At 39.3% G+C, this 24,831-nt stretch overlaps 1 long non-coding RNA gene and 1 other non-coding gene across 4 annotated transcripts in view; one reads left to right on the top strand and one right to left on the bottom strand.

The window, feature by feature from the left end:
• LOC138989207 (uncharacterized) overlaps positions 1-24,831 on the bottom strand; it is a 161,837-nt gene that overhangs the window by 117,552 nt on the left and 19,454 nt on the right. The gene's annotated exons all lie outside the window — the stretch shown is intronic.
• TRNAR-CCG (transfer RNA arginine (anticodon CCG)) lies at positions 3,832-3,903 on the top strand. The gene has a single exon. It is a non-coding gene; the product is annotated as a tRNA-Arg (tRNA).

A 24,831-nucleotide genomic window follows, 5' to 3' on the forward strand; every position in this document is an offset into this window, starting at 1 on the left:
TTGTAATCCACATACATTATAAGCTTAATACATTTTTTAAATGTAATTAACTATACTAATTTGTTTTCAAATGTAATTAATAGCTCCCTATCACAATAATATATTTTTCTGTCTGAGCTTTTCTCTCTGCTACTTTGTTTCTTTTAGGCTAAATGTTAGTATTGTTTCTTTTTTCCAGATAAGAAAATAAAAGCTCAGAAAAATCATTCAACTTTCCTAAAACCACGCAACTAGTAAGTTTTATAGGTAAGACTTGAACCCAAGTGTTCTGATTCCAGAATCCATTTGTCTAATCACCACTTAATATTTGTAAGTCTCTGATTATTAAGCACTATGATATATATGTATTGTGTTATCCAGTAACTGATGACTATTTGCTAGCTGCGTTACACAAAAGGGAAAACTGTTTCCCATATGGTCTATAGTCATATTCAGGACGACCCACAAACTTAAATAAGCAATTCAAGTCAGGAAAAAAAGCGGGAAGGAAGAAAAGCATGAAGTGAGAAGGTCAATCAGATTTATGCTGGAAAGCTTATCCATTGGAGGGTAAAGAACATAGTTTGGAGATATAATGACTCATAATGTCCATGATGTGGATAGGAAATAGACCAGGAGACAAACTACAGTTCTGAAATAAGTCTTTAAGAGTACTCAAAGTCTTCTCAAGTTAAGTCTCATGTTTTCTATGAAGTACTTGTATTTATAAACTGAAACTTAATATTTTTGTGGACTAAAGCCAGTCCTTTGAAAATGAAAGTCATTGACTATTTAGTAATAAAAGGAAATAATGGCAGACTCAAAACCTCAAGGATAGTTTCCATTACTCCTTCTTATTTTGATTCAATTGTGATGCTGCTCTTATCATTGAGTTTATGTTGCTCCTGTTACTTCTTCTTAATTTAATGAGACCCATTCCCTCTAATTGTACATATTTACTTTGTACAGTTTTTGTTTAAGTAATTTTGGTCACTTAGCTGTCTGAATATTAAATTCAACTCCGTTTAAATACAATTAAATATAATCTGGGATACTTTTGCTAATTGGTTAGCTTTGTAAACAGTTTAGGTGGATAAAACTACAAACTAATTATATTCTGAAATAGAATTGACTATGAAAATGCTTTGGTGGTTCATTGAAAAATTAAGACTTGATTGTTCAGAATTAAAAGAGAGAAGTAATATACAAAATAGCATTTGGGGGCAATAGAAATTGAAACCATTTTACTCAGTCTATTATTGTACATGTCCACAAATACTACAAATATAATTTATTAATCCTAACAGCTTTTTTTTTTTAAGTTGGCCAGTGATTATCAAGATGAAAAGCCTGGTTACAAAAACCTTGAAAATATTTTTAAAAGATGTTTTCTTTACCATAAGTCAATATTAGAGTCTGATAGTAATACTATAGTTTTCTTACTAAGCTTAATTGGGTCTTGTCTATGGATCTCCTTTGAAGAAACTTCATTCTATCTGCTCATATTCATAAAAGAGGTGTCACTAGGATCTGAACATATTTTTTTCGTTGAATATAAGAGCAGAAGATGGTTTCTTAATCCTTAAACCGAACAGTGTTTGGTTCTCAGTGAGAAGTAAACTGTCTGACTCTTATCACTAAAAGAAGCTGAATTTAAAATAGAATATATATGTGCTACTCACTAACAGTTATAAAGTTTGTATGAGAGTGACAGTTTGCCCTACAAAATACTTGGTAATTGTATCACATCACGTGTTTTGAGGTGCCAAGCAACTGTTCCTGGTTTTATTATAGATTCACTCCCTGCCAGTTTATTGTGTTTCAAACAATAGGTGATGCAGGCCATGGGAACCTCAGCTAAGAAGTATTCCCTGACAGCATCCGGACGTGGCACATACATTTCTTGTGGGAAAACAAGGTAGATAATGTTGTGTCATTGAATAAGAAACGAATAATATTGAAAGCCACTTAATTAGTGTGAGGAAATATATGCTAAATTAGGAAGTGTATTTGTTTAGGATAGGAAATGCTATATATGTTGAACATGCAAAGGAAAAGAAATAATTTCTTCTGACTGAAGGTTTAATAAACAAAATGCTTAGGTTTTCCAGGTGCTTATCAGAGTTAAATTGGTTTGCCACTCAACTTCCATCCTTCTATCCTAATAGTGTTCATTTACTTTGTCTTATCCTAAAGGGATGACTATCGGAGGAGGCGATGGCACCCCACTCCAGTACTCTTACGCAGAAAATCCCATGGACGGAGGAGCCTGGTAGGCTGCAATCCACAGGGTCGTGAAGAGTCGGACGCGACTGAACGACTGCACTTTCGCTTTTCACTTTCATGCATTGGAGACGGAAATGGCAACCCACTCCAGTGTTCTTGCCTGGAGAATCCCAGGGACAGGGAGCCTGCTGGGCTGCCGTCTATGGGGTCGCACAGAGTCAGACATGACTGAAGCGACTTAGCAGTAGCAGCAGCAACAAGGAATGACTATAATTTTTTTTTTTTTTAATGTCCAGGTGCTTTTTGTGTTACAAGAGGTGCTAGTTAAACTTACTTGTATTTTTTTTAACTTACTTGCATTTTTATTCCAGAATATTTTTTAAAGAAACATCAAAATAAATTTTATTCTAGTCCTCAGTTCAGTCGCTCAGTCGTGTCCGACTCTTTGAGACCCCATGAATCGCAGCACGCCAGGCCTCCCTGTCCATCACCAACTCCTGGAGTTCACCCAAACTCGTGTGTATCAAATCAGTGATGCCATCCAGCCATCTCATCCTCTGTTGTCCCCTTCTCCTCCTGCCCCCAATCCCTCCCAGCATCAGTCTTTTCCAATGAGTCAACTCCTCATATGAGGTGGCCAAAGTACTGCAGTTTCAGCTTTAGCATCAGTCCTTCCAAAGAACACCCAGGACTGATCTCCTTTAGAATGGACTGATTGGATATCCTTGCAATCCAAGGGACTCTCAAGAGTCTTCTCCAACACCACAGTCCAAAAGCATCAGTTCTATGGCACTCAGCTTTCTTCATAGTCCAACTCTCACATCCATACATGACTACTGGAAAAACCATAGCCTTGACTAAACAGACCTTTGTTGGCAAAACAATATCTCTGCTTTTTAATATGCTATCTAGGTTGGTGATAACTTTCCTTCCAAGGAGTAGCATCTTTTAATTTCATGGCTGCAATCACCATCTGCCATGATTTTGGAGCCCCAAAAATAAAGTCTGACACTGTTTCCTCTGTTTCCCCATCTATTTCCCATGAAGTGATGGGACCTGATGCCATGATCTTCGTTTTCTGAATGTTGAGCTTAAAGCCAATTTTTTCACTCTCCTCTTTCACTTGCATCAAGAGGCTCTTTAGTTCGTCTTCATTTTCTGCCATAAGGGTGGTGTCATCTGCATATCTGAGGTTATTGATATTTCTCCCAGCAATCTTGATTCCAGCTTGTGCTTCTTCCAGCCCAGTGCTTCTCATGATGTACTCTGCATATAAGTTAAATAAGCAGGGTGACAATATACAGCCTTGACATACTCCTTTTCCTATTTGGAACCAGTCTGTCATTCCATGTCCAGTTCTAACTGTTGCTTCCTGACCTGCATATAGGTTTCTCAAGTGGCAGGTCAGGTGGTCTGGTATTCCCGTCTCTTTCAGAATTTTCCACAGTTTATTGTGATCCACACAGTCAAAGGCTTTGGCATAGTCAGTAAATGCATCTATTTTTAAAAATTCATTGTTACAGAAAGAGCACTGAGCAGATATACCTGGCTGACATGATGCTGTGAATTAAAATTCTCATTTAGATCTGAGAAAAAAGGAATTTCTTGTCAGACTAAATCAAGGCTTCCCTGGTGGCTCAGAGGTTAAAGTGTCTGCCTCCGAAGTGGGAGACCCAGGTTCGATCCCTGGGTTGGGAAGATCCCCTGTAGAATGAAATGGTAACCCACTCCAGTATTCTTGCCTGGAGAATCCCATGGATGGAGAAGCCTGGTAGGCTACAGTCCATGGGGTCACAAAGAGTCAGACACGACTGAGCGACTTCACTTTCACTTTTCTATATAAAAGGTAATTAATGTAAATATGTTCAGAATTTATTCACACAGGGAAAACTTTAATAAGGCAACATTTAGCTTCCAAGAGTATTTGTGCATGTGTATGTTAAGTTGCTTCAGTTGTGTCTGACTCTTTGTGACTCTATGGACTGTAGCCTACCAGGCTCCTCTGTCCATGGGACTCTCCAGGCGAGAATACTGGAGTGGGTTGCCACGCCCTCTTCCAGGGAATCTTCCTGACTGGGGATCGAACCCCCATCTCTCATGTCTCCTTCACTGGCAGGCAGGTCCTTTACCACTAGCACCACCTGGGAAGTATTTAGTGCTTCTTAATTTTAAATTACTTACTTATATGTTGCAATGAATTATATCAATTAATTATTATATTGATAACAATATTAAGTGCTTTTTATGACTCGATGGACATGAGTCTCAGTGAACTCCAAGAGTTGGTGATGGACAGGGAGGCCTGGTGAGCTGGGATTCATGGGGTCGCAAAGAGTTGGACACGACTGAGCAACTGGTCTGATCTGATCTGATCTGATTGTTTATATTGCTTGTTGCCTCAATTTCTTAAAAAAAAAAGAATAAAACCGTATCAACTTTACATCAGTCACTTTACATTGGTATGCTCTGTATAGTCAACATAAGAGCGTGCCAGCTTGGCTCATTCACATAGTCACATCATTGAATGTCAGGAAAGCAGCTGCCTAAGCCACTTTGCGGAGAAGGCAATGGCACCCCACTCCAGTACTCTTGCCTGGAAAATCCCATGGACGGAGGAGCCTGGTGGGCTGCAGTCCATGGGGTCAATGGGAGTCGGACACGACTGGGCGACTTCACTTTCACTTTTCACTTTCATGCATTGGAGAAGGAAATGGCAACCCACTGCAGTGTTCTTGCCTGGAGAATCCCAGGGATGGGGAAGCCTGGTGGGGTGCCGTCCATGGGGTCGCACAGAGTTGGACACGACTGAAGCAATTTAGCAGCAGCAGCAGCAAGCCACTTTGGGCACACCAAGTGAAAGTTCTCTCAGTTATCATTAGGTCACATGATTTAAAAATTTTTTTTGTACATTCTTCATTAGTTTAGTCTGGGCTTGATTTTATGATGGAGGAAGAAGTACCAAGAGATTATGTAAAACTATGTAAAGCAAGTGACATCTCTGCTGAAATCTATTTATAAAAGCAAGTCACAGGCCAGCTGAGGAGAGGCTATTAAGGCACATTGCAAAGGGCATGAACATAGGAAGAGTTGGAGAATCATGGCCATTTTTGTAATTAAATATACTACATGCTTAATATTGAAGTGGAGGAGGGCAAATACTATTCCTAATATTACTAGCATGCATTGAAATATTTATCATGTACTAGGTATATGTGACTATGCTTCACAAAAATTGTATAAGGTTTTATTGTTACCATTTTTCCTAATAGAAAACAGAAGCAATACAAGATGATGGTTGAGTTAGAATGAAACTATTGATAAGGATTTTTGATGCTCAAGATTAAATAACATGTTATTCTGAACCCTAAAAATCAATTGTTAAAAAAAAGTTACAAGAAAAAACAAAACAAAACTGTTGTTAGGAAGAAAAAAAATAAAAAACCACACCAGAATCATCTTTACAAATGGGTATGGCTCAGAAGGTAAAGAATCTGCATACAATTTAGGAGACTCGAGTTCAATCCCTGGGTTGTGAAGATCCCCTGGAGAAGGAAATGGCAACCCACTCCAGTATTCTTACCTGGAGAATTCCATGGACAGAGGAGCCTGCCAGGTTACAGTTCATGAGGTTGCAAAGAGTTTATCACATGACTGAGTGATAAACAGTTTCTGTTTCATGATATCTAAAACAGAAATGCTATCACCTATTTCTGTTAACTAGATAATGCTGTCTTTCTGGACAAATAACTCTGTCTTTAATGGACTTTTATAATATTGAGCAGTGATAGCCATACTTAAATGTCTTCCTGCTGCTGCTGCTAAGTTGCTTCAGTCGTGTCCGACTCTGTGTGACCCCATAGACGGCAGCCCACCAGGCTCCCCCGTCCCTGGGATTCTCCAGGCAAGAACACTGGAGTGGGTTGCCATTTCCTTCTCCAATGCATGAAAGTGAAAAGTGAAAGCGGAGTCGCTCAGTCGTGTCTGACTCTCAGCGACCCCATGGAACGCAGCCTTCCAGGCTCCTCCCTCCATGGGATTTTCCAGGCAAGAGTACTGGAGTGGGGTGCCATTGCCTTCTCTGAATGTCTTCCTACCTATGTAATTATTATAAGAAATTCTTATCTATGTCTTCGCTGTATTCCATAAATATTACTAGTGTTTTTTGAATTAGAGTCAACAATGGTCCTTTCATCAGCACCTGTTTTTCATTTGCTTTGTGAAAAGTACATACACATAAAATATATATGTGATTTTTTCATTTGCTTTGTGAAAAGTACATACACATAAAATATATATGTGATTTTTTCATTTGCTTTGTGAAAAGTACATACACATAAAAATATATATGATATATATATATATATATATATATATATATATATTCCCTCATTTCCTGATTCACTTAGTTGTAACTAGCTTACATGCCAAAGAAGTGAGAGAAGGAAAGAGAAGGCACAAACTTACTGAAAGTCAGAGGAGTTTAATATTGAGATAGGAGTGCAGTGAACTCACACTTAACCATAAAATATGGATGATAACATGGAAAGAATTCCTTTAGCAAGAACAAGATTCCTAAATGTTTGGAAGGATAGATACCTAGTTTGTCTTAAAATTCTGCTATCTGGAAAACATGATTAATTTTACCATAAGGTTCATGGACATTAAAAACTAGGGAGATTAGGTGAAAATGTCTTTGATGAAAAGTCAAGAGACTGTTCTGAATGATGTTCTCCATTATAAACCACCTGACTTCATTTTTGCAAGCCTCAGTTTTCCCATTTATGATATTGAAATGATAATACCTGCACTGCCTTCCTAAACTGTGTTTTGCAAGGTTCAAAGTTTGATGTTGTGATGGTGTTTTGTAAGCTGTGCAATACTAGATAGATATCAGGGATGCCTGATAATGGCAATGGGACGTGTGTGTTGGTACCTCTGCTGCACTGACCATGGGATATGGAAGTTCATGGAGATTCCCTCTTCAAAATGTGCACTCAACTTGTTTCTAACTTAGACCATGTTCTATCATTTATATGGTAATAAGATAGAGGAATAGGCCAAAACTTTATGTTCTGAGAAGTTAATAAAAAATAAAACTCCTACCTGGGTGGAACTGTGCTACACAAACGGAACAGTTGAAGCAAACAGTAAGTAAAAAATAACTGCCAACTTTTCTATGCTTTTGCAACAATTTACTAAGGAGACATAATGGCAAATATGATCTTCTAAGCCAGGTAGAATATCAGAAATTTGGAAAAAAGTGGGAAATGCAATGAGTGATAAAACTGGGAAAAGCAACCATGGCCAGGGAGCCATCTAATGTTTCAGAGATCTTGCCTAATAGATGGGTGTGTAAATCTTAGCTAAGGAAAAGCAGTCCATTATGGATGATAATGTCAGTAGTAGCTATTGTGTATTGAACATGGTCTCTGTATTGCTTCTTTACATGTACTGTCCTGTTTATGCTTAACAATGTCGGTATAGAGTACTAGTCGCCCTTTACAAACTAGAATACAAGTTTAAAAAGATGATGTAATTTGGCCATTCAATGCCACCCAAACTGCTCAGTAGCAGGCTGACTTGAATTCAGCTCTAGCTATCACACAAGGGCAAAGGATAGTAAGTAAATATCCGAGGTTTCAGTCATGTGGTTTCCTTGGAGCCATCTTATAATTTTTTCACTAGTCCAGTCTGATTTTATGTAGAGTTTTATTATATATAGTTCAGTAAGAAGAAAATTATTTCTCCCACCTAAAGAAGTTAATTGCTTGTGAAAAATATTGAAAGTTTAAAGTGTTGAGAGCTGTTTCATAACCTCATTAAGTTTGCCCAGAATTGGTAATAAATTCAAAATGTTACTTGAGTACTTATTTAACTCCCTCACTAGGCTCTATAGAGAACAGAAAAAATGAAAAATGTGAATTATCATTTCTTGGAGGAACTTTTGGCTTTCTTGGCAAGAAGACACCACAAGTAATATGATCCAAAATTTAAATAATACGTTTTAAAAATCACCAAATTAAAAGTAATAGGCTTAAAAATAATAAACATAACACAACTTTGTAACTTAGAGGAGTCCGAAAGAGAAAGGACACTACCAGTGAGAGGTCAGAGAAAAGAGGCAAGAAGGGAAAGAAGGGACTCTGTTCTATACATCAGTCTTTTGGACTCTTGGGAGAGGGAGAGGGTGGGATGATTTGGGAGAATGGCATTGAAACATGTATAATATCATATATGAAACGAGTCACCAGTCCAGGTTCGATGCACGATACTGGATGCTTGGGGCTGCTGCACTGGGACGACCCAGAGGGAGGGTATGGGGAGGGAGGAGGGAGGAGGGTTCAGGATGGGGAACACAGGTATACCTGTGGCGGATTCATTTTGATATATGGCAAAACCAATACAATAGTGTAAAGTTAAAAAATAAAATTAAATTAAATTAAAAAAAAAAAAAAAAAAGAAGGGACTCTGAAGGCTTGGATGCTTCCGTAGCATTATAGTTGAGTTCTCACAGACAGAGACAGGGACATCATTTCAGGTATAAAGATTTTCATGGGACTGGAGAGGCCATGAGTGGTAAAGCAGCATTACTCTTGGATGTGGAGCAACGGCAAGAAGTACAGCTGAAAAGATGGCAGACGTGGTTAAAGGCCTTGTTAGGAAATTGTGATTATGTTCATTTACAATGATAGAGTTTGAAAGAAGATCCAAAGAGAATGGAGCTACACTTTAAAGAGATTCACTTGTTGGTGTACGCGAAAAAAAGAGAGACAGACTGGATATGAGGGGCCTTTGGAGCAAATTGTTTCAAGGGATCAGTCAAGAGGTAATTAAGATCTGTTCCAGAATTGTAAGAGGGAAATAGAAAAGGCAGAAGATGTAATATGGAGAATTTGCTGATTGAATAGATGTTGACTTCAAAAAAAGAAAAATGGGAAGTCTAAGTAAACACTAACTCTTCGTTGTTCAGTCTGAGGAGAAAGTTCTTATTTAGGGGGAAATATAATGGAATCAGTTGAATTTGAAATAATGTAGAGGCTTCAGGTGTTTCCCTGATGGCTAAGCAATAAAGAATCTGCCTGCAATGCAGGAGACACAGGAGATGCAGGTTCAGTCTCTGGGTCAGGAAGATCCCTTGGAGGAGGAAATGGCAACCTTCTCCAGTATTCTTGCCTGAAAAACCCCATGGACAGAAGAGCCTGAAGGGCTACAGTCCATGGGGTTGCAAATAGTCGGACATGACTGAGCATCAGCATGCAGAAGCCTCAAATGGAGATGTTAAACAGATAGCGAACATTTGAAATTTAGGCACTCTGCACAGTAATTTGATCCAATGAACACAGGTTTTTGAAGTTACACACAGAGTTGACTTTTGAGGTCTTGGAAGTAGATGAACAAAAGAAAAGGAAACAGAGAGATAAAGATTAAAGAGGGAACTGTTTGAAATGCCTGCATTTAGGATGTGAGAAGGAAAAGCAAATCCTAAGATTCTACAGTCTAGAGGTTAATGCAAAAGAACTTACTGAAAAAGGCAATAGTTATTGTAAAGTGCAATAGAGATGCCATGAAAAATAAGATTAGAGATTGGATTCCATGTTTAAGATTGGGAACATTTGAGGGAACATCTACAGTGGAGTATCAGAGTCAAATCCATAATTTAGGTACTAATGAGTGAGGAGAGAGAAGAAAAGTGGAACTTGATAAAGAGAGAGCCAATCCAGGTAATTCCACCCATTAATCATACATAGTTGGAAGTCTTGAACTTCTAGGCCAGACTTTCACTTTGATAAAATCAAATGAATGATTTCCAAGACTTTTTTCCCTTTAAACTGTCTATGTACAGCCCAAGACTTCAGGTCCAGGCTATCAGATTTGAAATGATAAAAATGCTTATTCTTTGAAAAATTGGAGGCAAACTCATGGTCTTTAAAAATAGGAACAAAAAAAATGCTTAGCTGAAAGAGTTCCTAAAATTGACTTTTTTTTTTTTTTTTTTTTTAATAGTATCTCACAGGGAAGGAACAAAACAAGGAGCCAGTTTTCCAAAGTGCAGATAAAGGTGGAACTTGCCTGGTAATTCCTGGTCACAGGAATTCCAACATAGGTAATGGTAAAATTTATTGGTGAAAAGATAGATTATAACTCAATGTCTATTATGAAACATAAGTATAGCATTTATCTAAAAAAAAGAAAAATTAAAGAATTCCTCCTCGCTCATTTGAAGTGCAAAAGCCAGAGGAAATCATAGTAATTTGAAGAAATTGTATGCAGCTGCCATTGTTGACCCTCTACTCAGGAGGGTCCCAATGTGAACAAAGAGAAGCAGGATGAGAATATTTCTTGTCCTTTTAAGGACACTGAGGGAGTTTGTGAGCCCCATAACTTGAGCCTCTAAAATAGACTTGCATAGGAGCCAAGAAATTCACAGTGCAAAACACTTAAGCGCAGCATCAAAAAGCACCGGATTCCAAAATGGTATTTTCTCTATGCTTTAAAGATTGGAACCAAGCATCTGTTTGTTACAAGGGTCACACCCCACCCAAGTGAGACTCTTCACCTGTTTGGGCTTCACAATCACAAGAATCATACCACTGATTGAAAACAAACACACATACACAACACACACACAACTATATACGTGATAAGTTTACCTGATGGTCAAATACATTATGCGTATTAATAAATAAAAAATGTTGTTGATGAATGAGCTTTCACTTCATCCATTGAGTAACATTTCTTCAGCTGTATCATCAACAAATGACAGAGAATCTAAATTAAACTAACTTAAATATGAATGAAATCCATTCATTAACAATTTAAAAGTCTAGATATATATCCATATATTTAATTTCAGATGAAATACGGTCCCATGACTCAAATGGTATGACCAAAGCCCCTTTCTTCTCCACCTCTGTTCAGCACTCTACAATAACATTATCTCAAGGCTTCAAAATTGGTCCCTTTAGCGGTTTTACTTTCTCCCATTAGGGTAGGGAGCATGGCTTCAGCAAGTCTTGGCTTCAACTCTTCATACCATGATCTACAGGGAGATGAAAAAGCCATTTTCTTCCCACTAGTCTCAGCAAATGTTCTCTGGCATGTCGTAAACTGTTGGATGGATAATAGTCCAATCACTGTGACTGAAGGTTGAGATAAACCAGTGGCTTAACCAAGTTCTTTGTTGTTGTGTTAGTCTCTAAGTCCTTTCTGACTCTTTTGTGACCCCATGAACTGTAGCCCATCAGGCAACTCTATCCATGGATTTCCCAGGCAAGAATACTGATGTGGGTTGTCATTTCCATATAAAAAGGAGTGAAGAGTGGAGCCAATCTCACCACCATCACTTATCAAGAGAATTAGAAAAAAATGACTTCCCAGAGGAACATTTTAGTGTTGTTTTACTCATCTCTCCTTCAAACAAAAACAAAAATAAAAGAAAGGGCATGAAATAATGCTGTGACAAAAACTCCAGGTATTCACTACAATCTCTCCTGGACTCATTAGTTGAGGGAAAGTCTAAATAAAACATTATCCCTGACCAGAGACTATTAATAGATTCATCATATTAATGCAAAGTAAAGATTAGAGCAAATAGCAGGCTCACTTAATATACCAACCAAATACAAATATTGGATCAGATGAAAAGGAGATAATTTGGAAAACAGAGGATCTTAATTCCCAATTTGGGGAGAGTCTCAACCACTGGACCCCAAGAAAGTCCCTAAATCTCCATTTCTGAGGTAAATATCCCTAATAGAAGAAAATTTGCTTTTCAGTGCTCAGGTCAGTTCAGCTGCTCATATCCGACTCTTTACGACCCCATGGACTGCAGCACACCATTTTTCAGTGTAGGTTATTATATTTTTCCCCTGTTACTACATTTTTCAGTGTAGGTTCTTAAATTAATTCCCCAGAATAAGGCAGTCTCTGGAAAGGCTGACTGACATGGGTGTTCACAGGATCTTATCAACCCTTGATAATCAATAAAAAAGAAAAAGCAAGAGGTATCGCTGAATGCCTGCTATGGCAAGTTGCCTATCAGATTTTGAGATCTGTATAGATCTGTGGGACTCAGATGGAAATGAAACATAAGACATTTTCTGACTTTTTCATTGGCATGCAGCACTACAGCAAGAACTATTCCACCTCTATGACAAAAATATGCTAGGAATTTCAGGAAACTGGAGAACTTGTATTTCTAAGCCAAGTTCCTCATCCACTTGTGACTTTAGCAAATACTTATGAGAAGAAGTGACTTCCCAAGTGGCTCAGTGGTAAAGAATCTACCTGCCAACACAGGAGACTCAAGGGACATGGGTTCCATCCCTGGGTCGGGAAGATCCCCTGGAGCAGCAAATGGCAACCCACTCGAGTATTCCTGCCTGGAGAATCCCACGGACAGAGGAGCCTGGCAGGCTAAAATCCAGAATCAGACACGACTACCGATTGAGCACACACATATGAGGAGAAGTAAAGGATATTAGATAAGTAATGGAACACCATTCTGAAGTAAAAATGAATCTTTAAATATTGATTTTAATTTTAAATATTGCTGGATGAGGATCAGGGAGGAGAAAAAAATTCTATTTGAAGTTCTTAGATGTGTAGACTAATATTTTCCATCAAATCAGAGAATTTCTCAGCCATTATTTCTTTATCTCATCATTTCATCTATTATTTCTGTCCTTTTTTCCCTCTTTTTGATACTCCCATTATGTGTTTGCTGGTACACTTAATTGTAGTCAACATTTTTCTAAGGATGTGTTCATTTTCCTTTATTATTTTTTTCTTTTTGCATTCATATTCCATAATCTCTACTGACTTATTTTCAAATGTGCCAATTCTTTCTTATGTCAGTTCAAATCTATTGTTGAGCTCCTCCTGTGGATTTTTATTTTTGTCACTTAATTTTTTAATTACAGAATTTCCATTTGGTCTTTTAGAAATACTTTATATCTCTTTATTCATATTTTCTATTTGATGAAGCAAGGTCCTCACACCTTCCTTTAATTTTTTATACATAGTATCCTTCTGTTCTTTGCATGCACTTAACAATGTCTGCTTTGAAATCTTTGCCTGCTAAATTTCACATCTGAATCCCTTCAAAACCACTTAGAATTGCATAAAAGTGAAGTGAAAGTGCTAGTCACTCAGTCGTGTCTGACTCTTTGTGATCCTATGGAGTGTACTCCACCAGGCTCCTCTGTCCATGGAATTCTCCAGGCAAGATTACTGGAGTGGGTTGCCATTTCCTTCTCCAGGGGATTTTCCCTACCCAGGGATTGAACCTGGGTCTCCCTTATTGCAGGCAGACTCCTTATCAACTGAGCCACCAGAAAAACCAAAGAATATGGGTCACCTTTTCCTATTTCTTTGCCTGTCTCATAAATTTTGGCTGGAAATTAGCAACTTTAAATATCTTGTAGAGGGTTCTGGGGGCTTCCCTGGTAGCTCATCTGGTAAAGAATCCACCTACAAAGTGCAGGAGATCCTGGTTCGATTCCTGGGTCAGGAAGATCTCCTGGAAAAGGGGTAGGCTACCCATCCCAGTATTCTTGGGCTTCCCTGGTGGCTTAGACAGTAAAGAATCTGCCTGCAACATGGGAAACCTGGGTTTGATCGCTGGGTTGGGAAGATGCCCTGGAGGAGGGCATGGTAACCTACTCCAGTATTCTTGCCTGGGGAACCCCCATGGACAGAGGAGCCTGGGGGCTACATGTTCATGGGGTCACAAAGAGTCAGACACGACTGAATGACTAAGCAAAGCACAGAGTTCTGGAAACTAATACCCTCCCCCACGGGTTAATGTTGCCACTTGTTTATTTAGCCATTTATTTGTTTAGTGAATTGACTGATTTGACTCTCTGAGGTCTACTTCCCCTCAATGCACAGCCTCTGATGTCCCTATCAGATTCTCTTTCTTACTTTTATCTTGTAGGCAGTCCACATCTACTCCTGCTTTATTGACTATGCCAAAGCCTTTGACTGTGTGGATCACAACAAACTATGGAAAATTCTTAAAGAGATGGGAATACCAGACCACCTGACCTGCCCCTGAAATCTGTATACAGGTCAAGAAGCAACAGTTAGAACTGTACATGGGACAAGAGACTGGTTCCAAATCCAGAAAGGAGTACATCAAGGCTGTATATTGTCACCCTGCTTATTTAACTTATATGCAGAGTACATCATGCAAAATGCCAGGCTGGATGACGCACAAGCTGGAATCAAGATTACTGGGAGAAATATCAATAACCTCAGTTATGCAGATGACACCACCCTTATGGCAGAAAATGAAGAGGAACTAAAGAGCCTCTTGATGAAAGTGAAAGAGGAGAGTGAAAAAGTTGGCTTAAAACTCAACATTCAGAAAACTAAGATCACGGCATCCAGTCCCATCATTTCATGGGAAATAGATGGAGAAATAGTGAGAGACTTTATTTTTGGGGGCTCCAAAATCACTGCAGATGGTGACTGCAGCCATGAAATTAAAAGACACTTGCTCCTTGGAAGAAAAGCTATGGCCAACCTAGACAGCATATTAAAAAGCAGAGACATTACTTTGCCAACAAAGGTCTGTTTAGTCAAGGCTACGGTTTTTCCAGTAGTCATGTATGGATGTGAGAGTTGGAATATAAAGAAAGCTGAGTGAGGAAGAATTGATGCTTTTGAACTGTGGTGTTGGAGAAGACTTGTGAGAGTCTTTTGAACTGCAAGAGATCCAACCAGTCAATTCTAAAGGAAATCAGTCCTGAATATTCATTGGAAGAACTGATGCTGAAGCTGAAACTCCAATACTTTGGCCACCTGATGCTAAGAGCTGACTCATTTGAAAAGACCCTGATGCTGGGAACGATTGAAGGCGGGAGGAGAAGGGGTTGACAGAGGATGAGATGGTTGGATGACATCACTGACTCGATGGACATGAGTTTGAGGAAGTTTGGGGAGTTGGTGATGAACAGGGAAGCCTGCTGTGCTGCAGTCCATGAGATCACAAAGAGTCAGACCCAACTGAGGGACTGATCTGAACTGAGCCAGTCCACCTAGGGATTGCCTCAGGGATAACATAAGCCTCTCTTTGTTCAAAGGTTGTACTTAAACTGTCTTTGGCCAGTTAGATTATTGCACTTCACTCCTGCACGTACATGTGGCTTGGAGACTGTTATAACAATTCAAGGAATTTATGTTTTTTGCCCCATGCTCTACTGGAATTTAGTAACTTCTATTTTGCCTCTCCGATAACTTCTGAAAAGACAGTCTCAATAATGCACAGTCTTCCACATTACTAAGGTGTCTGTGATTTTATTTTTAATACTGGCATCCTAGGATGTTGCCTTAGTGAAAGTGAAAGTCGCTCAGTTGTGTCCGACTCTTTGCAACCCCATGGACTATACAGTCCATGAAATTATCTAGGCCAGAATACTGGAGTAGGTAGCCTTTCCCTTCTCCAGTGGATCTTCCCAAATCAGGGATCGAACCCAGATCTCCCACATTGCAGGCAGATTCTTTACCAGCTGAGCCACAAGGAAGCCCAACAATACTGGTATGGGTAGCCTATTCCTTCTCCAGTGGATCTTCCCAACCCAAGAATCAAATGGGGGTCTCCTGCATTGCAAACGGATTTTTTTTACCACCCAATCTATCAGGGAAGCCTAGCTTAGTCAGTCAGTGAGAGTAGCTTAATACACAATTAGTGGTTGGTCAGACGTTGTATGAAAGGTCCAAGGACCAGTGAGACTTCTATCCTTTGTTGATATGTATGCTGCTTGGGTAACATTTTCAAATTTGCCCCACTCTGTGTTCTGACTGCTCCTGAATGAGTGATGCACAGAGCTAGCACATAGCACTTGTTACTAGCAGGGTTGACTGTGATCTTGGGTGTCTCTGTTCTTGGCTGTATTAAACTTTTGATCACTTATTTCTACTTATATGAAGGGCTTCCCAGGTGGCTCAGTGGTAAAGAATCTGCCTGCCAATGCAAGAGATGCAGGACATGCAGGTTCAATCCCTGGGTCGAGAAGATCCCCTGGACTAGGAAATAGCAACCCCACTGCAATATTCTTCCCTGGAAAATGCTATGGACAGAGAAGCTTGGTGGGCTACAGTCCATGGGGTTCGAAGAGCTGGTCAGGACTTAGCCACTGAGCATGCATACATGCACTTGTATCAGGGACTTTTGAGAGTCCTTTTAATTACTTTCACCAAGATCTCTGTTCTTTTCAACAATGCCCTTAGGCATAGAATTCTTCACAATCTGTTGCACACAAAGTCAGTTTCCCCAGGGAGAACTATAAAGCTCTTTGTCTTTAAGGCCTGCCTCTCCCTAGGGCAAAACCTCTGTGACACTGCAAAGGAGTTGGAGGCAGAGACAGTGTCCTGTTTCTCATAGAGTGACAGCTCTACTTGACAAGTAAGTCCCGGGTGATGCCTGGGACCACGGAACAGTGGTGATTAGTCTCCTGGGTTTGCCCTTCCCAGGGTGAAATCTCTGCTCTATAAATAAGCTGGGCAGAAACGATTGGGTCACTGCCTTTAGATCAGTCTGCCCTACCTGGGGAGTTTCTGTTTTATAAATGGGGCTTGTGAAGCAGGAGAGACTTGATCCTCTCAGCTGGTCTTTCTTGCCTGGAATAAAGCTTCTACAACACGAGCACAGGGAGATGAGAAAACCTGGCAACCTGGTCCTCACAAGTTGAAAATGTAGCCCTAGTCTAGAATCATGGGGAAGAGGGAACCCCTACTTCTTTAAGGCATTCACCAGAGTCAAAGCTCTTGGAATAGTTTTCATGAGAAGGAGACTGTGGGGAGACAGAGGGGAAGGAAGTAGGCTGTGACTCAAATGCCACAGACTCTCGCTGTTCTTACAAAGATTTAGTAGATTTTCTTGAATGAATGTTTCTCCATTTTCTGTATGCCCTTAGGACAATTTCCAGATTCTTTAAATGATTGTTTCAATAATTTTTTCCATTTAAATGGCTGCTTGTTGGGAAGAGAGTCTGCCTTGCTACTTACTCTTCTATTCTTAACAGGGCTCACAAAACACTTTTTGAACTCTGAAAGTCAAGATCATAAATACTCTAGTAAAAATGTTTAAAAAGAACACATTGATGAGCTTTTTTGGAATAATGATTTATCACAGGTTGTAAACCAGGGTTTTCTCTAGCTGTTCAGGCAGAGTGGTACCCTGTTTTGAGCAGCATATGGAATGTTCTACAGTGTGCTTTTGGTCACTGAGAGTCAGAGGGAAGGGGAGTTGGGTATACTTTATCTTCCCCAACATTACTGCTCTGTTTTGCACAGTGATGCTAGAGGCAAGGGAGCAATCATAGATTCCATTTCATCCCTCAGAAAGGGTGTCATCTAGGCTTGGTAAGGCTAAACATAGACAGTCACAAAACAGGGGTTACTCTATGGGAAACCACTCAAACAGGCACTCCTGAGGCAGCTCTGCCCAGATTCTGTGCACTTCCATTACCAAAACAGTACCCAAATGGCATCCAATCATCTAGAAAATTGACTGCTCTTTCTTTTTACCATTATTGTATTTTTAATTGGAGGATCATTGCTTTACCATGTTGTGGTGGTCTCTGCCATACAGCAATGTGGCTCAGCCATAATTATATATATACCCCCTCCCTGTAGAGCCTCCTCCCCACATTTCACCCCTCGAGGTTGCCAACAGAGCACCAGGCTGGGCTCCCTGTTATACCGCAGCTCCCTGCTAGGTAACTGTTTTACACATGATAGGGTATATATGTCAATGCTACTTTCTCAATTTATCCTACCCTCTCTGGCTGCTCTTTCAATGGTGCACATGTGTGTGCTCAGTCACTCAGTCATGTCCGACTCTTTGTGACCCCATGGACTGTAGCCTGGCCTCCAGGCTTCTCTGTCCATGGGATTTTCCAGACAAGAATACTGGAATGGGTTACAATTCCCTCCTCCAGATCTTCTTGACTCAGGGATTACACCCACATCTCTTGCATCTCCTACATTGGCAGGCAGATTCTTTACCACTTCACCACTGGTATCAGAAATCAAACTATTCAGGTGATACTCTTTGGCTGAGGACTGGTTGGAAAGAACAATGGTTATCATGTACATTTAATGGTTCAAAGAAAGGTGGAATTTCTGCGGGACACTAAGAGAATGCCATCAGTACTGACAAGCTTCAGGCTCACTTATATTCCTGGGAATTGCCTCATTTGTTTGTAACAAGTCAGGCTTAAGATGACATTATCTCCTCAATTTGTAGGATAGTAAAACTGAAATGACTTTAAAGGATGTGGTAGACAGAATAATGCCCCCCCCCCCACCAAAGATATCCATGTCCTAATCCTAAGAATTTATAAATAGGTTATGGTACTGACAAAGAGGAATGAAGATTGCAAGTGGAATGAATGTGATAATCACTTGACCTTAAAATAATAAAATTATATATAAAGATTACCTAGGTATTTCCAATGTAATCATAATAGTCCTTAAATGGGAAAAAGAAGCAGAAGAGTGAGTGTCAGAGTGATGCAACATGAAAAAGATTTGACTCAACATTACTGGCCTTGAAGATGGAAAGGAGTCATGAGTCAAGGAATGTGGGTAGCTCTAAAAGCTGGAAAAGGCTAAAAGTGATTCTTCCCTGAGCCTCCAGAAGAAATCCAGCCCTGCTGACACCTTGATTTTAGTCCACTGAGGCTCATTTCAGACTTCTGTAAGATACAAAATTTATGTTATATTAAGCCCCTAAGTTCATGATAATGTATTAGAGCAGCAATAGAAAATAAAAGCAATGTGGCTGAACTCTACACTCTCATTTTACAGATGAGACGCTGAGGCTCCCAGATGTGAGGTGACTAACTACACATCCCACAGGCAGTAGAGATGAAGTTAACTAATTGCAATCCTCCACATGACTCAGACAGTAACCCACATGTTCGTCTGTGGCACAGATGAAATAAGTGGGCATGTTAACACATGGCTTCCAGGGTAAACTGTGGGTCAAATTATCTAGTTCCACGACTAGCAAAGACCTCATTATAGTCCAGTGTTAGTGGGGGTGTCCACTGCCAAAGCTGTCCTTTTTCTACCACTACTTTTCTAGCAAAACACTTCCTTACATCAAACCAGAGTTTGTCTCCCATAGCATAGCCCATTGTTCTTAATTCTACTCTTCTTGTCATGAACAAAATCTATATACCTGCAAGTGTTTGATGTTGATAATAATCTTCCTCGACCTGTTTCTTCAAGCCACAAATCCTAAATTTTATTCTTAATCTGGTATGGATTAGATTCTTTGCTTCCTTCAGTTTCACAGAATGAGCATTAATTTGCTCAAAGCATCCTTCCTGAAAGTGACATCTAGACTCATATGCAATATCCAGGTATCTTCTGGCAAAGGCAGAGCTGAACAGGACAATTTTTGAATAGTCGTATTAATGGTTCCTAGATCTAACACTGGGCTGGCTCGGCTCCCATTGCATAACCATGTAGTCAGCTTGGGGTCCTCAATTCTTCAATGCATAATGCAGCATTTGTTCATGTTAAAAATTCATCCTGTAAAGTGTGGTCCGCTTTCCAAACTACCAAGGCTTTTATAGATTCTCATTCTGTCATTCCATATAATTTGAACCTTTATCCACTTACCAACCTGGTGTCATATTAACTGTAACACAATCACAAATAAACATGTGGAATGAGAAAGAGATGAGTATTAGGGTCTCTAGAGAGCTCCTAATACAGTGGTTACAGTGGTTCCCATAGTTTCGGATTTTTTTTTAATCTTTTGGCTGTGCATCATGTGGGATCTTAGTTTCCCAACCAGGGATAGAACCCACACCCTCTACACTGGAAGTGCAGTCTTAATCACTGGACCACAAGGGAAATCCCTGGGTTTCTTAAATCAAGAAAAATTTTAAGTAAAATTTTTGGGAATGACCAGAGTTAATGGTCTTTTATTTTGACAAAAGAGATATTCAACAAAACGGACAAGCATTAATATATACTATTACCATAATGTATTAATTTTATTATTCAAAAACTAGAAAGAACAAGTATCTCAAAAAATTAGTCCCTTAAAAAAAAGGTGAAATTTGTGCATGCATATACACCCAGACACAAATAAATAAATAAATTCCATATACTATAATTGTCTATATTTTTTCATTTATCCACAGGTCAGTAAAAATATCTACAAGCTGGCACATGTCCTTGGAATCATTTTGTAACCACTTTTGTAATGTGTCTAAATATATTCAGCAGTCTAGATATATTTATTTCATTCATTCATTAAAAATATTTGTTAAGTAGTTTAATAATTTTTTAAAATGTTTTCTTCATACTCTGAGATGTGATGAATACAGGTAGAAAAGCTTAAAACTCTGTAGGATCAAATGTTTCCATAAATTTCTCATCAGTTTTCTCTTTGCAATACCTATTTTATCCTATTTAACACAAAGGTCTTTTTCATTCATATAGAACATATGAGCAAAGTACTACCATATGGCCACCTCGTATATATATATATGTGTGTGTGTATCACATGCATGTCTATAAAATACACAGGCCCTAGTTCACTTTAATTTAGTAAAACAGTATGAAAGAGGGGAAGACCTATTGATCTACTGTGTAAGGGCACTACTTGGAACTGAAAGATAAAACATATGGTTTCTGCCTTTGAAGAGCATACAGATTGCATTGACATATAAGCGATTCCACATTCAGCTTTTCTTGAGAATGTAGAGTATATGTTATCACCAGGACCCAGATCCTGTGTGGCAACACTCAAGTAGGGCTGAGTGACTGCCACTCCCCTGGGTGGGATAAGCTCTCTTCATTTTGTTCCAGTCCTTGCTATTGCCAAGGTGTGGCCAAGTGTTAATTGCATCATGTATCATGCCTCTACAAGAAGTGGAGACAAGCAATATTGACTAACTTTTCTTAAACCTGACCTCACTTCATTCACTTATATTATGGGTCTAGAGGGTAGAGAGACAAGCCAAGGGGAGCTTGCAATATTAGGACAACATGTGCAGTAATCAAAGTAAGCATAATGCCATGTACATAAGACGCACCAATCAAATGGAACCATATATATGATCTAGTTCAGCATAGCTGTGTTTAAGGGTCAATGCAATGCTATGAATTCCAAGTGCCTGTCAAACTGCTTTCTGGCCATGGCTGCAGTGCCAGCTCAACTGTAGCCTTTTCCTGGCACAATCTCAATGAAACAGCTTTCTCTCTTTTTTTTGGTCCCACCCAGGGACTGGATATTTTAATGGTCATGGTTTGCTTCTCACAGGTGCTAGTTTCAGTCCCAGTGGTGTATGTCATATTCTGGCAGGAGGCACTGCGTGAAAGTCTTCAAGGCTGAAAATCCAGCTTAGAAAAACACGCAAACAATGTGCTGTTGTGGATTTGGATTTCTTCTTTTGGAAAGAATTCTAACATTTCTATCATACTCCCAGCAGAAAAGACTTTTTTTTTTTCTTTCAATCCCCCTTTCTACTTATTGATGTGGAATGTCAAGCATTCAAGGGAACATCAGTCTGCCAGTTTCAGAACCATGATAACTTGTAGTTTCCCTGGTTGGTAAAATGGGATTGACTAGTATGGAAGAGAGAAAATAATTCTCTCTGGAGTCTTCAGTTTTCCAGTGTGCTTTTAGGAAGCACAAGTTCAAAGATTTTGTAGTCAAGAAAAACAACAATAAAATTTATATGTACTTGAAGCCAAGACTCCCTTCTCATGAAATAAAATTATCTTACCTCAAGTACGAACTAATTTATATGTTGATAGAACAAAAGCCAACAAAGGTCCATCTGGCCAAAGCTATGGTTTTTCCAGTAGTCATGTATGGATGTGAGAATTGGACTATAAAGAAAGCTGAGTGCTGAAGAACTGATGCTTTTGAATTGTGGTGTTAGAGAAGACTCTTAAGAGTTCCTTGGATTGCAAAGAGATCAAACCAGGTAATCCTAAAGGAAATCAGTCCTGAATATTCATTGGAAGGACTGATGCTGAAGCTGAAACTCTAACACTTTGGCCACCTGATGCAAAGAACTGACTCACTGAAAAAGACCCTGATGCTGGGAAAGATTGAAGGCAGGAGGCGAAGGGGACGACAGAGGATAAGATGGTTGGATGGCATCACCAACTCAATGGACATGAGTTTGAGCAAGCTCCAGGAGTTGATGATGGACAGGAAAGCCTGGTGTGCTGCAGTCCATGGGGTCGCAAAGAGTTGGACTTGACTGAGCGACTGAACTGAACTGAGAACAAAAGCTGAGATCCTTGTAATATTTGTGAATAATAACAGAGGTTATACCTTGGTCCCAACCCTCCCCTAAGCAGTGTGCATATAACTAAAATATTAGCTGCCTAGAGTACATTTATTAAATGTATGCCCACCAAGGAAGCAGGCAAGAGGGTCTTTACTTCCTCTGCAGCTCCGTTTAGATCTTTTATTCAAATAAAACTGACAATTTAGTAAGATAAACCAGGCATATGGAAAGACTGAGTTTGATCAGTCCTAGACTTTATTCCTAATCTCCATCTCAGTACTGTATACTCTGTCTCTTCCCAAAGCTGAAGTAATTAAAACAGTGTGGTATGGGCATAAAGACAGATATATAGTCCAATTAAACAGAATAGAGAGACCAGAAATAAACTCATCCATATACAATAAACTAGTCTTTAACTAGATTACCAAGAATATACAATGGGAAAACTGGAAATTCATATGCAAAAGAATTAAATTGGACCTTTATTTCACACCATACAGAAAAATCAACTCCAAATGAGTTAAGGACTTAAACATGAAACTCTAAAACTCCTAGAAGAGAACAAAGAGTAAAATCTTGATATTTTTCTTGGCAATGACACCAAAAGCATACACAACAAAAGCAAAAATAGACAAGTAGAGCTACCTCAAGCCGAAAACCTTCCACACAGCAAAGGGAACAATCAGTAGAGTGAGGAGACCACCTAAGGAATGGGAGAATATATATTCAAACCATATATCTGATCAGAGGATTATATTCAAAATATATAAGGAAAACACATATAGCAAAAAACAAAAACCAAAATGTACACACTAACACCAACAACAACAAATGACTCTAATTTAAAAATGAACAAAGGATCTGAATACATATTTCTCCAAAGAAAATGTGCAAATAGCCAACAGATACGTGAAAAGATTCTCATTGTTAAGGAAGACGATAACTGTTAAGGAAATGTACAGTCAAAACCACAATGAGATATAGCCTCACAACTGTTAGGGAATCAGTTCTAATGAGGTGGATGAAACTGGAGCCTATTACACAGAGTGAAGTAAGCCAGAAAGAAAAACACCAATACAGTATACTAATGCATATATATGGAATTTAGAAAGATGGTAACGACAACCCTGTATGCGAGACAGCTAAAAAGACACCGATGTATAGAACAGTCTTTTGGACTCTGTGGGAGAGAGGGGGGGGAATGATTTGGGAGAATGGCATTAAAACATGTATAATATCATATAAGAAACGAATCGCCAGTCTAGGTTCGATGCAGGATACGGGAAGCTTGGGGCTGGTGCACTGGGATGACCCAGAGGGATGGTATGGGAAGGGGGTGCGGTGGGGGTGTGGTTTCAGGATGGGGAACACGTGTACACCCGTGGCGGATGCATGTTGATGTATGGCAAAACCAATACAATATTGTAAAGTAAAAATAATAATAATAATAAAATTTTTTTAAAAATTACATAACAAGTGTTGACTAGGATGTGAAGAAATTGGAACCACTGTATACTTTTGGTGAGAATGTAAAATAGTACATTTGTTATGGAAAACAGTAAGGAGCTTCCTAATATAATTAAAACTAAAACTATTATATGATTCAGCAATCCCACTTCCGGGTATTTATCTAAAAGAATTGAAATCAGGTTTCCAAAGAAATGTTTGTACTCCTGTGTTCACTGCAGCTCTATTCACAACAGCCAAGAGGTGAAAACAACCCAAATGTCCATTAACAGATGATTGGATAAAGAAAATGTGGTATATACATGCAACGGGATATTATACAGATTGAAAAGAAGAAGGGAATTCTTCCATACATGACAGCATGGATGAACCTTGAAAAGACTGTGTCAAGCTAAATAAGCCAGTCACAGAAGGACAAATACTGCATGATTCCACTTATATGAAGTAGCTAGTCAAATATAAGCAGAGTTGCATGGTAATTGCCAGGGGCAAGGGAGAGAGGAAAATATAGCGTTGTTCAACAGGTATAAAGTTTCAGTCTTACAAGATGAATAATTTCAGAGATCTAGTCTATGATATAGGAGAAGGCAATGGCACCCCACTCCAGTACTCTTGCCTGGAAAGAGGACGGAGGACCCTGGTAGGCTGTAGTCCATGGGGTCGCTAAGAGTCGGACATGACTGAGTGACTTCACTTTCACTTTTCACTTTCATGCACTGGAGAAGGAAATGGCAACCCACTTTTCACTCTCATGCATTGGGGAAGGAAATGGCAACCACTCCAGTGTTCTTGCCTGGAGAATCCCAGGGACGGGGGAGCCTGGTGGGCTGCCGTCTATGGGGTCGCACAGAGTCGGACACAACTGAAGCGACTTAGCAGCAGC

The sequence above is a fragment of the Bos mutus genome, chromosome 9, assembly GCF_027580195.1.
Source record: "Bos mutus isolate GX-2022 chromosome 9, NWIPB_WYAK_1.1, whole genome shotgun sequence".
NCBI classification, from domain to species: domain Eukaryota; kingdom Metazoa; phylum Chordata; class Mammalia; order Artiodactyla; family Bovidae; genus Bos; species Bos mutus.